Source organism: Schistocerca americana, chromosome 1 (genome assembly GCF_021461395.2).
Source record: "Schistocerca americana isolate TAMUIC-IGC-003095 chromosome 1, iqSchAmer2.1, whole genome shotgun sequence".
Classification (NCBI taxonomy): domain Eukaryota; kingdom Metazoa; phylum Arthropoda; class Insecta; order Orthoptera; family Acrididae; genus Schistocerca; species Schistocerca americana.
In genome coordinates, this window is record NC_060119.1 from 139,257,599 (window position 1) to 139,273,127 (window position 15,529).

At 39.9% G+C, this 15,529-nt stretch overlaps 1 protein-coding gene across 2 annotated transcripts in view; it reads left to right on the forward strand.

Annotated features, from left to right (window-relative positions):
• Nucleotides 1-3,191: 3,191 nt before the first annotated feature.
• Nucleotides 3,192-15,529, forward strand: part of LOC124550923 (mediator of RNA polymerase II transcription subunit 6) — a 35,607-nt gene continuing 23,269 nt past the window's right edge. The window contains exons 1-2 of one of the 2 annotated variants that reach the window (XM_047125731.1): nucleotides 3,192-3,594; nucleotides 4,481-4,591. The gene's annotated coding sequence lies outside the window, so the exon portion shown is untranslated. The remainder of the gene's footprint in view (nucleotides 3,595-4,480; nucleotides 4,592-15,529) is intronic. The other variant, XM_047125722.1, reaches the window with a different exon arrangement.

The window sequence follows — 15,529 nt, forward strand, 5'->3', positions numbered from 1 at the left end:
ATTTACAAGACTAGCCACTGCTAGTTGCCAATCTTTCAATAACAAATTCTTTAGCAACTTTAGTGTGTTAAGGTGTCTAATCCTGAGTAACAACTACCTGAGAGGATCCTCTCCATATCCGTAATGAAGCAAGGGTGTCATTAATGAACTGAAAGTAAATGTTAAAGAAGATGAAGTTTATCGAACTGATCAATAGTTTAAATAAAAGTGAAGAAAAAAAAAGTTTTTTGGAATTGCTAATTAAGTGCTAATTATTGCCAAGTAATTTGACTAAGCAGTGTATTTAACAATATTTCATGTTTAGACAATTTTGTATGAGAAGTAATTTACTTAATAATAAGTCAAAATAGCGTACTCCATAACATATTATAAAATCAGTTATTATTGTAGAACAGTCAATTTAAGTACTAAAAATATTCTTTTCGAAAAATTTACATTCTGCAAAACAATTTAATAGCAGTTAACATTACAGTGAGAAATGCAGCTCAGTTGTTATGTAACTGGTAGTGTAAAGAACTTGTAAGCAATTTCATGAAGTAGTTGCAAGTTTTCTTCTGTCCATGATTGACTTTTATTTTGGATCATCATTGTGTTTTGATAATGAGCGCGAGTCGTTGCCTTTGCGACTGTTTATGTCTGCCAACATGCTAAGTGAGTTGGCGACCGTTCATTTACAGTAATTTCCAAACAGAGTCAAAATTAATTCATAATTTCGGACCAAAATTTCACTTGCCAGTTTCCGTATTATTTTGTACATTTTTATTTCTGCCGATCGTTATGGCGCGAAGTAAATAGCACAATAACGGTCAAGTTGTGACAGCACCAAACTTCCTCCAGCTAACACTTTCACTTCGGTTTCGATGCCTTATTCCAAATTAATAGCAAACCATTAGCAACACCGAAATTCTTTGTTTAGTCTGCTACCTGGAGAGGAAGGGGTCTGTTAAAAGTTCATATTTCTGGGAAGTAGCATGAATCTTAATTTGTTTGATTTGGAATCTTTCGCACTTGTCAGTTTTTTATGTTCTGTTTGCGTACAATAAAGTTACACTCTGTTGTGTTTGATATTCAACGGATACTGCAGTTGAGTGAGTGCTAAATTCTTGTTGTAAATGGAAATAGATAACTTTTTACGTCGTATCATACTCTTCAAGTGCTAACCTGTAGCCCTAATTTTTGATCTGAAAACTCGTGTAATGTAAAGTGTGTTAAGTGATTTAATTCTGTTTTGAAGTGTGCTATCTGTGTTGCAATGAGTGATAAGTGTGGATGTGGTCATAAAACAGTCAAAGAGTGAGGAGTGGTATGTGTAGACTATGGGTTGGAATTTCATCAGGGTATCTGTAGTGGGAAACTGAGTAGAGAATTCGAGGCTCTCCCATGGAACTGTAGGCTTTGTAAAAAAGATATGAGAATCGCTGAGCAGGAGGTAAAGATTTGTGCCCTTCAGGCTGAATTAAATCACGCGAAATTTAATGTAGATCGGTTGAAGAGGGGAAAAGGTCTTGAGAACTGGGTAAAGATGAGAAGCAATGGGCGAAAGAGTAACAGCTTTTCAACTTGATCGACATTTGAGCTAACAGTATACAATAAATGGTCAGGTTCTGCGGAAAGTGTCATCACTTCTGTCTCTAAGCTGGTCGTAGGTTGCGTTCTAAAAATGAACATCATAGAGACACTTTCTGCTGGACCTGACCATCATATTTCAAGACAATGCTCAAGCACGTACAGTGCAAGCTGTTATTGATTTGTTTAAGTTATGAGGCTGCTAAGTGCTATACCACCTACTGCACTCCCTTGACTCAATCCCTGGTGAGTTCAACTCGATTTCTAAGCTGAAGAAAACACTTCACGGCATTCGCTTCAGAACTGCTATAAATTCGTCGGGAAATAGACCGCGGCGCTCGTAATGTCAACATAACTGGCACTGCTAAGAGTATCCTACGACTTCCACATCGCTGGCAACGAGTTATACGCAGTGCTGGTGACTACTTTGAAGGTCAGTAAAACTCTGAAATACGTATCTATTTTGTAAGATCTGTAAATAAATAGTTGCCACTATTAAAGTTCCAACCCTTATATAATTATTTATGCTGATATTTAAGTTAAGGTAACAAAGACGAATATGTTATCCCCCAAAAAATAATACTTGACTGATCCCAGTACAATATTTTATTTGTTTATGACATAATGACTTACGGAGTATGTTGCAAATGAGCAATTCAGTTCCTGTTCAGATGGTAGAATAACAGATAGAAACGTTACCAGATTGTAATCAGTTTGAAAACAAGACCACAACATTCACATAAAATAAACAAGGCAAGTAGTTAAGAATTGAATGTCGAACAAACGAAACAGATTGTAATAAAACGACGAATATTTATCGCGAGAATGAGGTACAGGGGCAAGACCTGTCTTCAGGCTAGTATAATCAAACGTCACTAGATCACGGGACGAACTAAAACTTGAGAATCAGATAAAATTATGATTTCGATCATTTATTTATTTATTAGTTGGCATTGTCACGCATGACTTGCACCCTAGAAGGTATTTGAGACCGTATTCCACAATTATTTCTAATAGTAAAATCAATAGTGCATCGAAAATGCTAACACAGGTCGTCGCGATGGTACCTACAAAAGGCAATAGACGGTAGGCTGATCAAGAGAGATTTCCCGAACTGTGACGTAAACTGTTCGAGCATTTCGAGTCGTGTTCAACACGTGCTATCAATCGATGTGTTTCCAAGCAGATCTCAGAGCCAACCATTCGCACACATTCCGACATAGATATCAACACAGCAGCACACTAATGTTGCATTCAGAGACATGTTCCTTATCAAAATAATTGTTTTGATGTTCCCCATCTCCTGTATTAATTTGAATGAATAGTTTCGGAACACCTTGTACATCCTACATCATTTTCTTATACTTGGTGATGTTTGCCTAAGTTTTATTATTATTAGTATTTCACTTAACTTTGACGAACCGATTGCTTTCAGAAATGATGTAAGGTGAATAAAGCATTTGTACTTGTATTATTATTATTATTATTATTAAGCTGACACCAAAGCATGCGAATATGTTTGGAAAAGAGCATTACGCAACAGTTGGATGAACCCTTGCCTGCGATGGCAAACCAGTATCGACTAGAGAATACGCTTTACTTCTATCGTTCAAGTGTAGAGATTTTTTTATGTCCGATGGATGATGTAGGTGAAATCAAAAACAATCTCGACCAAGGACAAGAGCATGATACGATCAAGATACGATATTCAGCTGCTTCGATCGCTGAAATTCGTTTCCAGTACTATCGATATCTCGTAAAGTATAACGATTTAATCTAGCGAGATAAAGTGATGTGATTGTTGATACAACAGCTGATGGAATAATATGAACACTACAGAGTACACCCAAAATTGTGAATGTTGATTGTGTGTGGGGGAGATGACGTTTTGAGATGAAGGCGGGTACTAGTTTTGATTCCTCACTGACCTTCTAATACCGTGGTTACATACGACGAAAAGAAAGGACTTTCATCGTACTTTTGTATATAATTTGCGAGGTCAATTTTGACGTACAACAAATACACGAGGTAACTATGTCTTGCAACTGTATTTTACAAGTCACTGTTGTTGCTTTAAACTGGATTAAATGCCTGCTGAGAGGGTGCTCTCTGATATCTATTTTGTACAACTGTTCCCAATATTTTTGTTTCCCACATAACGAAGTTCAGTATCGTGTAGTAAAGTGCAGTATATCTGTCGTAATCTATGCTAAGAAACTCCTTACAGACTCAGGTAATTAGTTCGTTTCATGTTCCATGGATCATTTTGCACGCTAAGTCGTAGTGATGTGGATCGAGTCATTTAGAGAAATATACAAATGTGAGTTGGTAATTTTTCCCCACCACCTTCAACACATTACAGTAATAGTTCTTCAGCGGAATAGGAGTTGTCAAGGAGAACCTTTTTTAGTCTGGTTTGAAACTGTACTTCGGTGCCTGTCGGACATTTTATACCACCAGTTAAGTGATCATCCCTTTTTGTGCTAGTGACAGCCATAATGTGGAGTAATGAATGTCGCTTTTCCGTCTGGTAGCTTTTGGAGAAAAGAATTAATATACCACCACCCCCAATTCTTGTATATTTTTCACAATAGGGAAATTGTTTTGACATTACATTTTATATTGTATTAATCATATTCCGTGTATCCCACAGAAAATGGTGTCTGGAAAGTTAAAGAAGTCTAGGATGTACATTTAAGTGCAAAGCAATGACATTAAAGTACTGTATTACAGTGGGAGTCTTTTAATTCAGTCTGAAACTCCAATGCATTATCTACATGACATTTAATGTTGTCTGATAGGTTGTTTGAATACACGCGTGTCCGTGTATCTGACTCTTTCCTGTATTAATATTAACCATTTGTCGTCTTTGTAGATATATTTCGTGTTAGTGATATAATCATGGTTTTTGCAGATATTTTGGTGAAAAGAGAAAACATCTTAACGAATACGTGTATTGTGGAGCAGTTGTCACAATACTTGTTCCTTAAGAAGTCTCTGCAGGATGTTGTTGAATTAACTCCAGGTATAATTCTTATGACACACTTCTGTATTCTGAAAGTACTATTTTTGCTACTTGAATTTCCCCAAATTATGATTGCATATCTTATTAGAGAATGGAAATATGGAAAATAATCTAGTTTCTTCATGTTAAACCTCCTATAGTAGTAATCATGTGTAGCATTCTGCAGACATTGTTGAACCAAGGTGCTTCATTAATTCTAGGCAGTGAGTTTCCAAATTGAGTTTGTGATCTGTGGTATTATGGAAGTGTCAGATTCCACCCTTATGCTTTAACCCATGATGTCATCAATATGGCGGAAATGGCTACTCTAAGCATCTCCAATACGGCACCTATGACGTCACTACATACAAATGGCAACAAACACAAAAATATGTATAAATAAGACAGTAACATCTTCCTCCTAAAGTAAAATCAAACTAACAGGACAACCATATGAAATTGGGGATCCCAAAACACACACAACTAAAAAATTATTACAAAATCTATAGGAACTGGACACTTCCCTTGACCTACATAGGTCAACCACAGCCTACAGCAAAAACTACAGAAATTGGTATCAGGCATTTCCCTTGACCATAGCTGATGATACCAAAACACCAATGCCTACCTACATATAAAACTACGAAAATTGGAATCTGTCATTTCCCTTGACCCTTATAGGTCAACCACAACTATTGAACGGGAAAAACCAATACCTACAACTACGAAAAACAAAATCACAACCAAAACACCTCCAAAATTCAAAAGTCAAACATCCCTACATAAATTAAAACACATTCAATACACACAACATTACAACTTGAGTAAAATGTAAAAAAAAAAAAAAAAAAAAAAAAAATACTTACCACCAACAAACACAACAAGACGACATCTACAAACACAACCAACTCATAAACTCTGCACCATAATGACCTCACACACAACACCCTTACGTCATGGGTCAAAGCAGACGGGTGAAATCGGATGCTTCCGTTAACCCGTGATCTGACTGTAGTTCCAAGAACTTGACAGTAGATACTACTTGTATTTCACTGTTTGAATAACTTACTTTTATGGCTTGTGGAGTAATGTGAAAGAAGTACTGAACTGTAAGTGGATACTGCCTCATCTGTAGAAATAACAACATCTATTACTATATAGATGTCCACCTGACTGTGATTAGCATGTCAGTGTTAGGCCTAGGTGCCCTGTGCAGTGGAGACAGGGCGTACTGAGAACTGTGTGTGTTATACTCAATGCCGTAACCAACAAGTTCAAGGTGCTGTGTTCCACTGAAACTGAACCAATGAGTCTCACTTCGCCAGTTGAGAAATGTCCTGTGTGAAGTGGAGACAACATCAAAATGATAAGGTAATATTAATTCTTGGAAGTTTAGTTCTGTGGTGAAAAGTGGCACTCCTTTGGGATATGGTAGCAAAGGATGGGAAAGAACACCATGCACACTTAGTGTGCATGTCTGTGTGCCTCATTCAACATGTCAAAGGCGCTATTCCAGCGACCGTTAAGGTAATAGGATGCAACCAACTGCAGATTGTGATGCTCATTGCGACAATGGATGCTTGTCATCTGGGCACCAGTGTCATACTTGGACCATTCTGGCAGCTGCCAGAGAAGTTTGAGAATACGAGCTTTGCTCGTGGAGTTTCAACGAAGCTCACAATCTGCAGCATTGTCCCTAGAACTGGTCTTGGCCACCTGCAGCTTCTTACCCTTGAGCCGTGGGGTTGAGAACTGTGTGGTCCTACCTAAATGTGTTAGGTAGGCAACTGCCCAGGTAGTTGACTGGGTACAGGATGCAGGCAAGTTGTTTTTTAGAGTAAGCGACTCTTCATATAGTATTCATAATGATAGCTGTAAGAGACTTGGGGCATGAGTCGAGGGACATGAAAGGGAAGCAGTGGTTGGGAAGGGAGTGAGACGGGGTTGTAGCCTCTCCCTGATGTTATTCAGTCTGTATATTGAGCAAGCAGGAAGGAAACAAAAGAAAAATTTGGAGTAGGTATTAAAATCCAGGGAGAAGAAATAAAAACTGAGGTTCGCCGATGACATTTTAATTCTGTCAGAGACAGCAAAGGACTTGGAAGAGCAGTTGAATGGAATGGACAGTGTCTTGAAAGGAGGATATAAGATGAACATCAACAAAAGCAAAACAAGGATAATGGAATGTAGTCGAATTAAGTCAGGTGATGCTGAGGGAATTAGATTAGGAAATGAGAGACTTAAAGTAGTAAAGGAGTTTTGCTATTTGGGGAGCAAAATAACTGACGATGGATGAAGTAGAGAGGATATAAAATGTAGACTGGCAATGGCAAGGAAAGCGTTTCTGAAGAAGATAAATTTGTTAACATCGAGTATAGATTTAAGTGTCAGGAAGTCGTTTCTGAAAGTATTTGTATGGAGTGTAGCCATATATGGAAGTGAAACATGGACAATAAATAGTTTGGACAAGAAGAGAATAGAAGCTTTCGAAATGTGGTGCTACAGAAGAATGTTGAAGATTGGGTGGGTAGATCACATAACTAATGAGGAGGTATTGAATAGGATTGGGGAGAAGAGAAGTTTGTGGCACAACTTGACTAGAAGAAGGGGTCGGTTGGTAGGACATGTCCTGAGGCATCAAGGGATCACAAATTTAGCATTGGAGGGCAGCGTGGAGGGTAAAAATCGTAGAGGGAGACCAAGAGATGAATACACTAAGCAGATTCAGAAGGATGTAGGTTGCAGTAGGTACTGGGAGATGAAGGAGCTTGCACAGGATAGATTAGCATGGAGAGCTGCATCAAACCAGTCTCAGGACTGAAGACCACAACAACAACAAGAGACCTGGAAGAATCAGTGTAACATCCAAAGAAAAATCACCAACAGATATATTAAAATCCTTGTGATTAACTGCAGAAGTATTTGCAAAAAAGTACCAAATTTTTAAGTACTCCTAAAAAGACAGTAAGCTCACATATTAGATACAGAAAGCAAGTTAAAACCTGAAATTGACAACAGTGAGATTCACGGGGAAAATTTAAATGTAGATTGGAAGGATAGCCTAATTGGAAACTGAAGTCGTGTATTTGTTATAGTAGACAGGAAACTCAAATACATCATCACGGAACTGAAGACGCATGTAAGATTGTGAGGGTAAGGCTCCAGATCAGGAGTGGACATAAACTTATAATTGGATTCTTCTATCAACAAATTTCTGAGAAAACATCAGTTTGTGAGTGTGCAAATTCCTCAGTGATATTTTAATCATTGGAGGAGGAGCGCGACAAGATATTATGAAACATTTTTAAATGCTTCTCTGAAAACTATTTCGAACAGATGGTTGGTAACAGTACTCATAATGGAAATACATTAGACCGAATGACAACATACAGGGCTGACATCTTTGAGAATGATTCATTGAAACTGGTATCACTGACCATGAGACAATTGTTGTGGCTATAATTACCAAAGTACAAAGGGCAAGTAAAAGGAAGATTTGTGTGTTCAGTACATTTTCTCACTACAGGAGCATATAGAAGAACTATGGTTCATGATGTGAGGGACCCTTCATCATATACAGTCACCGAAAGAAACTTCTCAAGAAACATAGGCCCTAGACTATTACACAATAGATGTAAAACAAAACATAAGAGTGTAGACAGAGAGATACTAAATGAAGATGGTTGGCTGTCAAGAGGACAATGTGTGAAGCCTTCAGTGACCACCAGGGCAGAATGTTACCAAAAGATCTCTCACAAAACCTGAAGAAATTCTGGTCAAATATAACTGTAAAGGCTGTTAGAGTCACTAATGTGACCAGTTACTCATAGCTGAGGCAGGGACTGAAATTGATGATAACAAAGCAAAAGCAGAAACACAACTGTTTTCATTTATTCTTTTGCAAAGTAAAGCCTGGAATAATTGCCCAGCTTTAATTCTCATACCATTGCACAGATGAGTGTTATAGATGTTAGTGTTAAGTGGCATTGAGAAACAGCTCAAATCGTTAAAAACTTAACTTAGTTCCAGGGCCTAACAGCAACCCTATCAAATTCTATACTGAATTTGTGGCTGAATTAACCCACCTTTTAACCACAATACACTGAAGATCTCTCCAGCAAAAGAATGCTCAGTGGTTGGAAAAAAGTGCAGGGTGCACATATTTACAAAAAGGGCAATAGAAGTGATCCGCAACACTACCACTTATTAGATGACAAATGCCATTTCGTACACAAAACCATTCAAAATCATGTGAAGTGAACTGTGGTCCATTGTCCAACACAAGTATTTCTGGCAATCCTTCGATGCAAAATATGGAGGAAAATGGTTAAATGGTGCTACATGATGTGGTAGAAGTCATATGCAACGCAGATGGAAACTTGCTAAAAGAGTCTACCGCTATGAGCCAATGAGTATTCCAAAATGGTCCTGCAAAGTCATTGTGCACTCGTTGCCATGGCGATTGCATCTTATACCTACCTGAGAATATCTGTGGTGGAGCTGATTGGATTTCCGTAAGTGCACGACATTGTGACGTCATCTGTTCAGTGTGGGCATCCAGGCTGTGCCAAGTACAGTGCCGTCATGCGAACCTTTTTAGTGTGAAAAATTACCCAATTTCCTTGGTGGAGCAATAGCAACACATCCTTTTCTAACACTTTGGGAATAAGCATACATGATTGTCTACTGTCATCTTGAACTAGAATCACACGCAGTTCAATTGAAAGGTTATGCCGACATGCACAATATCAGTGTGCTACTGAGGCTGGATACCGTTCAATGAATGAGGCCAAGATCTGTGAATGTAAGGCAACAAAATCTTGAGATCCGGGTCCACTTCCGTGACCTTTGCAATTTTTCTGTAGTGCTAGGGAAAAGATTCCAGCAGTTCGGAGTACTGCGCATCGATTATCGATTTGACAACAAGCAGATGCATCAAAATCAGAGTCTGGGCCAGTTGGAAGGTGAGGTAGGGTGTCTGCTTTGCCGTAGGTCTGTACACAATTTCATACTTATACTGCAAAAGAAACAAAGCCCATTGTTGCAATTTTTTACCAGTGTGTGTAGGAACCGGCCTAGACGGATGAAACAATGACTGCAAAGGCTTGTGATCTGTCACTAAATAGTACTTGCGAGCATACAAAGAGTGATGGAATTTTGTCACACCATATGGAGTATTGGAGAGGTTCTTTATCAATTTGTGAATAATTGCACTGAGTTTGAGTTAACAACTTTGAGGCAAAAGCAATAGGTCTGTCCTGTGCACCAAATCTGTGCAAAAGCACAGTGCTGACTCCATAGGAAGAAGCATCGTCTTGCAAAAGTACCAGCCTGGCAGGGTCAAAAGGCACTAAACATCTGTCACCAAGAAAAGCTTTTTGAGTTTTGAAATGCATCTTAACAACCTTTAGTCTACACAAAAGGTACATTTTTGTGACACAAGTGATGCAATGGAGCTGCAATTTGAGCAGCATTCATTATGAACCAATGTAGTAGGTCATCTTGCCTAGTAGTGACTGTAGTTCAGACGTGTTGCAAGGAACACACAAGTCGTGGCTTGCAAGCAAGTGAGAATGTAGGGGTGCGCACCCTGACTGTTTATCACATGACCTAAGTACAGTAGTTCAGTTCGAAAAAAGTCACATTTTTTGAGAAAACACTTGAGTCCTGCATCTGACAACACTCGAAAAAGAGTACGCAAATTGACAATGTGTTCCTCTGGTGTACGACCTGAGACGACAATATTGTCAAGTTAGTTTGAGGAAAATGGCACTTTTGCAGTCAGCTGTTCCAAGTAACATTGTAAAATGGCGGATGCGGAAGCACTGCCAGAGGGCAAATGCAAATACTTGAACTACCCTATGTGTGTATTTACAACAAACACTTTCTGTGATTCTTCATCCCATGGAATTTGGAAGTAGGCATCACGCAAATCTATCTCAGAAAAGTAATGTCCTGCACCAAGCCTGTCCACGAGTTCCTCAGGGCGAGGTAACAGATAAGTGTCAACTATTGTCTGTGGGTTTACTGTACACTTGAAGTCAACACTAATGCGATTTTTTTTTTTGATTCACTGGCTACTTTCTCGTAAAGCAATTGGAACGGGACTGGCCCGGAAAAACTTAGGCTGTGCATTGTCTTTCATTGTAACATGCACTACGAAGTTATTAGCTTTACCCATTCCTTCTGAAAATAGTTCAGGAAATTCTTTAAGCAAGGTAGCGACACTGTCTTTTAGTGCACCAGCTGATATGGACAATATATTGTCTTGGATGCTAAGTCCAATGGAGGCATCTAAGGCATCTAAACTGAGTATGTTCTCACTGTCTATTGATTTCAACACAGTAATATTCACTGTTCTAGAGTGAGATTTGTAAGTGACAGGCAAACTACACTGTCCAAGCACTGGAATTTCTTGTCCATTGTAAGCAGTGAGGTGCTTGCAAGATTTAGAAAGGCGTGGTGAGCCTAACTGTTCATATGTGGCACCTGTGTCTAACTAAAAGTTCACACAATGGCCAGCAATTCGTAATGAGACAAATAGTTTGTTAGATCATCGTTGCACAGCACTAGGGGGAGAATGAGGCACAACCTTAATCTTACTGCTGTCAGAACCTGTTACATGTTTGGGAAACGCAACTTTCACTGCGTGTACATGAGCCTGTTTTTTCTGGGAGTAGGCAAAATTGGCATTTTTTTGCTGTTGCAAACAATGTGCTTGGATATGGCCTTTTTTTCCCCACATGTGTAACACGTTGCATTACATGATGGGCAATCCTGTCTTTTAGGCGAGCAAATCATCAAGGGCAAGACTTCACTACATTCACAAGCTTGTTTACATGTCTTTGTGACTGTCTGCATGGCTGTGTATGCACTCATTATTGTGGCTGCTTGGGCCAGTTGCGAGCAAGGGGCGGCTCGACAAATCGGGGCCCGGTCAAACTTATGGGCCGCTGTGACACCCGAACCATATTGCTCTAAGATTTACAACACTTGGAGAAGTGATGGATCTGAGTATATTAAGATCTGTTCCTGTATTCTACTGTCTGGGACATTGAACGTTACTGCATTCCTAATCATTAAATCACTGTAAAAGTTGCCACAGCTACACTTAAATTTACACCTCCTAGTCATGCCTGTAAATTCTGTGTACCACTGATGGTATGTCTGTTCTGGCTTTTTATGCAAGTGTAATAACTGATATCTGTTTGCAGCTGCTTGGGACTTGCTGGTCATAATATTGAGTTAATGCAGTGATTACTTGGTCATAACTGAGTTCGGTGGGAGATGTCGCCGGAAAAAGTTTTTGTATTAACCTGAATACTGGGGACACTGCAATCGAAAGAAAGTATTGTAGCTTTACAGTACCTTGAACTTGATGCATTTCACAATGTATTTGGAACTGTCAGGTATTTGAGCCATTTGTCTTCGGTGTCATTAAATAGCCGGAACGTTGGTGTGCTGGTCGGCAGCACTTGTTGGACTGATCGGTCGGTTGGTTGCTGTTGTGCTTCCGATGCAGTTTGTGCAGCCAGAAGTTGTTGTATTATAGCGAGTAGGGCAGCAATTTGTTGATTCTGAAACCGAAAAGCTTGTGTTAGATTCATCACATTGACCGTCTGCGGCCGAGACGTGAGGGTGGAGAGTGGAAGGGGTGGGGTAGCCATGGTATGTTGTAGCTAAAAGCAAGCAAAGCCTCTGAAAAGAGAAATTTGATTAGTTCTGTGGCTCCCCTCCTGGAATATATGCAAGAACACAACAGCAAAATGATCATCCTTGCAAGCTAAAACACAAGAGAAGCCAGCAAAATCTTCTTCTGCACTGAATTATACTCGTCGCCACCTTTGTGTCGTCGTTGATACTGTAGAGGATCTTGATTGGTGGCCGGTATCCTCTTCCACAACACAAACAGCACACATGTATTAACACAGTTCTTTATTTACCAAGGACAAGAAGCTACTTATCTTTAAGTTTCCATGTGTTGTGGTACAAGCTCTTCTGTAATAGTCCTCGTTAGCCTCACTGCTGGTGAAGTACAAGTCCCACTATGTTTACTACTCTGGTCGCTAGGTACTGACTGGCTCTGAGCTAGAGACTGTGCCTGCAACTCCAACTGTGACTTACTGGGTGACTGTTTGTGACTGACTGGGCCGTCCGGTCCACGGTGGTGATCTAAATACTTACAATTGAGAGGGCATTGGCAGCATGTTGCTTGCGAGTTTGGCTTTGGCCTTTCTCCTGATAGGCACACTTTACCCAGCACCTATTATCGATCTTCTTGCAACCTCTTTGCTGACCAGTGTGCTGGCAACAGCATATGCCGGCACAATGAGCATCGGAGGAAGCCCCCTCTACTAAAACTTCACGATTGTTGAGTGAGTCTTCAATTTCCTCTAAACTCCCATTGTCAGTCTGTGCCCCTGGACTGTCGTAGGGCTTAATACAAAGGACAGCGACAATTATCTGCACTTATGTCTTCTTAATGAAGGGTCATAGTCCTCAACTGCATGTATGACATCCAGCAAGCACTAAAGGATATGGTACAGTCCAAAGGAGATCTTTGGAGGAACTTTGCTATATCTGGTGCTTCAGCATTTGACGCATCTTTGGTGACAGCATAGTGGGTGAAGTAGCCAATGTGGACTATTTTCCATATCCCTGTTTGTGAACTTCGAGAGCCTTCCCAACTCCAATGCGGTGGAATCATGCTGCTGCAGGTGGGATTGGTAACAGATGCCCTGGAATAATTGCAGCACGTCGTTCTGCTGTTGGCACTCCCGAGAGTGGTTCATATAGTGTCTAACGGATTGGTAGAGACCTAGTCATTGATACTTGTCTGATTCTGTCTAGAGTTTGCACCAATCCCAGATGACCAGATGTTGGAAATTCCTCAGGATAGCTGGCAATAGAAGAACTGGGATGTCGAGCAAATATTTTCACCCTGTTGGATCATAGTTCTTCTTATACAATGTTCCCTTTATTAATTGGAATTCTCCTTCGATTGGTTCCTCTTCCTTCAAGGCTTATGTAGTTTTCAGCAGTGCTGGATCCTCCCTATGTTCAGCATCAATGCCATATAGTGCAGCATGCTCTGCGATCTGCCAAAGAATTCCTTGAAAGGCAGTAAACTTCATTTTGCATATCAATGTGACATCGTATTCATATAGCCACTGTGGTCATCTCACCAGATGTCCGGTGTAATGTTCAGGGTGGTCAGCCAGTATAGAGTATGATGGTCCTTCACAATGGTGATTGCTTTGCTAAATAAATACAGGTGGAACTTTTTTATGGCTGAAACAAATGTAGGTATTTTTCTTGCTTGTAGGGTAGTTTATCTTGGACTTTGGGTGTATTCTGAGACCATAAGTTGTTATGTTTCTAGCACCTTCTTGAATTTGCACTACAGCTGCACCATAGCAGCTAGTGTCAGTGGTAAGTTCTGTTCATCATTCTCTTTGTACAGAGCTAGGATAAGAAAAGAATATTTCTTACACCTCATGTCAGGAAAATTTGGCATCTCTCTTGCAACGTATGTGTCTTGGTACAGAAGCCCTTTGTGAATCCTTTCATGCATGTCTGAAAGAGCAGGTGCTGATGGCAATCCACAGTTGTCCAAATTAATTCAAAGTTAGATTCCGTCGGACCAAGACTAGAAACCACTTATTGCAAGTGGTCACCTTAACTACTTTGACTGCCTGTGCACCCTCCCTGCACAGACTCAAACTACCACGTCACACTGTCTACATCTTTTATCATAGTCCACTGAATTCATGGATCACCTGTAGTACAAACACATTCTGAGAGAACTTCTTGCATCATGAATGTGCCATGGAGTTGGAAAATCTGTGACTGCTCTTATTTTATCTGGATGGAACGGACTTGATCACCATTCATAAATGCCCCAAGATTTTTATTTCTTGGGTAGTGATGAGGCATCTTTTGGATTCAGGCAGAGGCCTGTAGTCTGATCACACTTCAACATGATAGTCGGGCAGATTTAATGTTCTTCAAATGTCTTTGAAATCCAAACAGCAAAGACATTTTGTCCACTTAAGGTGGTTACGCAACTTGCCTGTCATACATATATATGTACTGGAGTGTTACACAGTCCAAACAGAATAACTTTAAACCCACAGAGTCCATCAGAAGTTTCGAAAGCGGTCTTTTCCACATGGATCCCATAAAACTTCGTTTGCTGGTAGCCTGCGTGCATGTCCATAGTTGATAAATACTTTGCTCCTTTCAAGCAGCCTAGGTTGTCATCAATATATAGCAATGGATAGATAGGCCTATCTTTCTTCATGATTGTGTTTGATCATCGATAGCACTATGTGCTCTCCTTCTTCACACAGACTGCAGGAGAGGACCCAGGACTCTGAAGTTTTAATGATGTCTCCATGTACCAACTTCTCCATTTTCTCCTGGATTATCCACTGTTCAGCTAGCAACACTCTACGTGAATGCTGACTTTTCTCCTCTCTGGACTTGAAATCTTCTGATACTTGTCACAGATTGGCTTTCACTCACCATTGTTTTTCATCGGTCAAGCCAGATCCTACTGATAGTTCGATATTAGCTTTTTTTGCCTGTGGTGTCTGTGGAGGTAGCAGAGCATGATTTTTCATCAAATCGAGCTGCCCTTCCTTGTATGTTTCACCTATCCCTAAGCATGTACCTTTTAGGGATGAGTTGTGGCTGCTCATGATAGTTAGTGATCTGAAGTTCTCCTTGATCACCTATAGTGCTAACAATTCTCAATGGCATTTAGATTTCTTTTTGAGCATGAGTAGATTTTTGCAGTTGACAAAACCTTCACAGTTTAGCTGGGCACTTGGATTGATAAATAGAACTTGTCTAGTTGATGACAGTGCTAGAATGTCTCCAATGGCAATAACTGGTCTAGAACAATATTTTTTATTTATGCTTGTAGGAATAGCTTTGTCAGTCTAATGCTGTGAT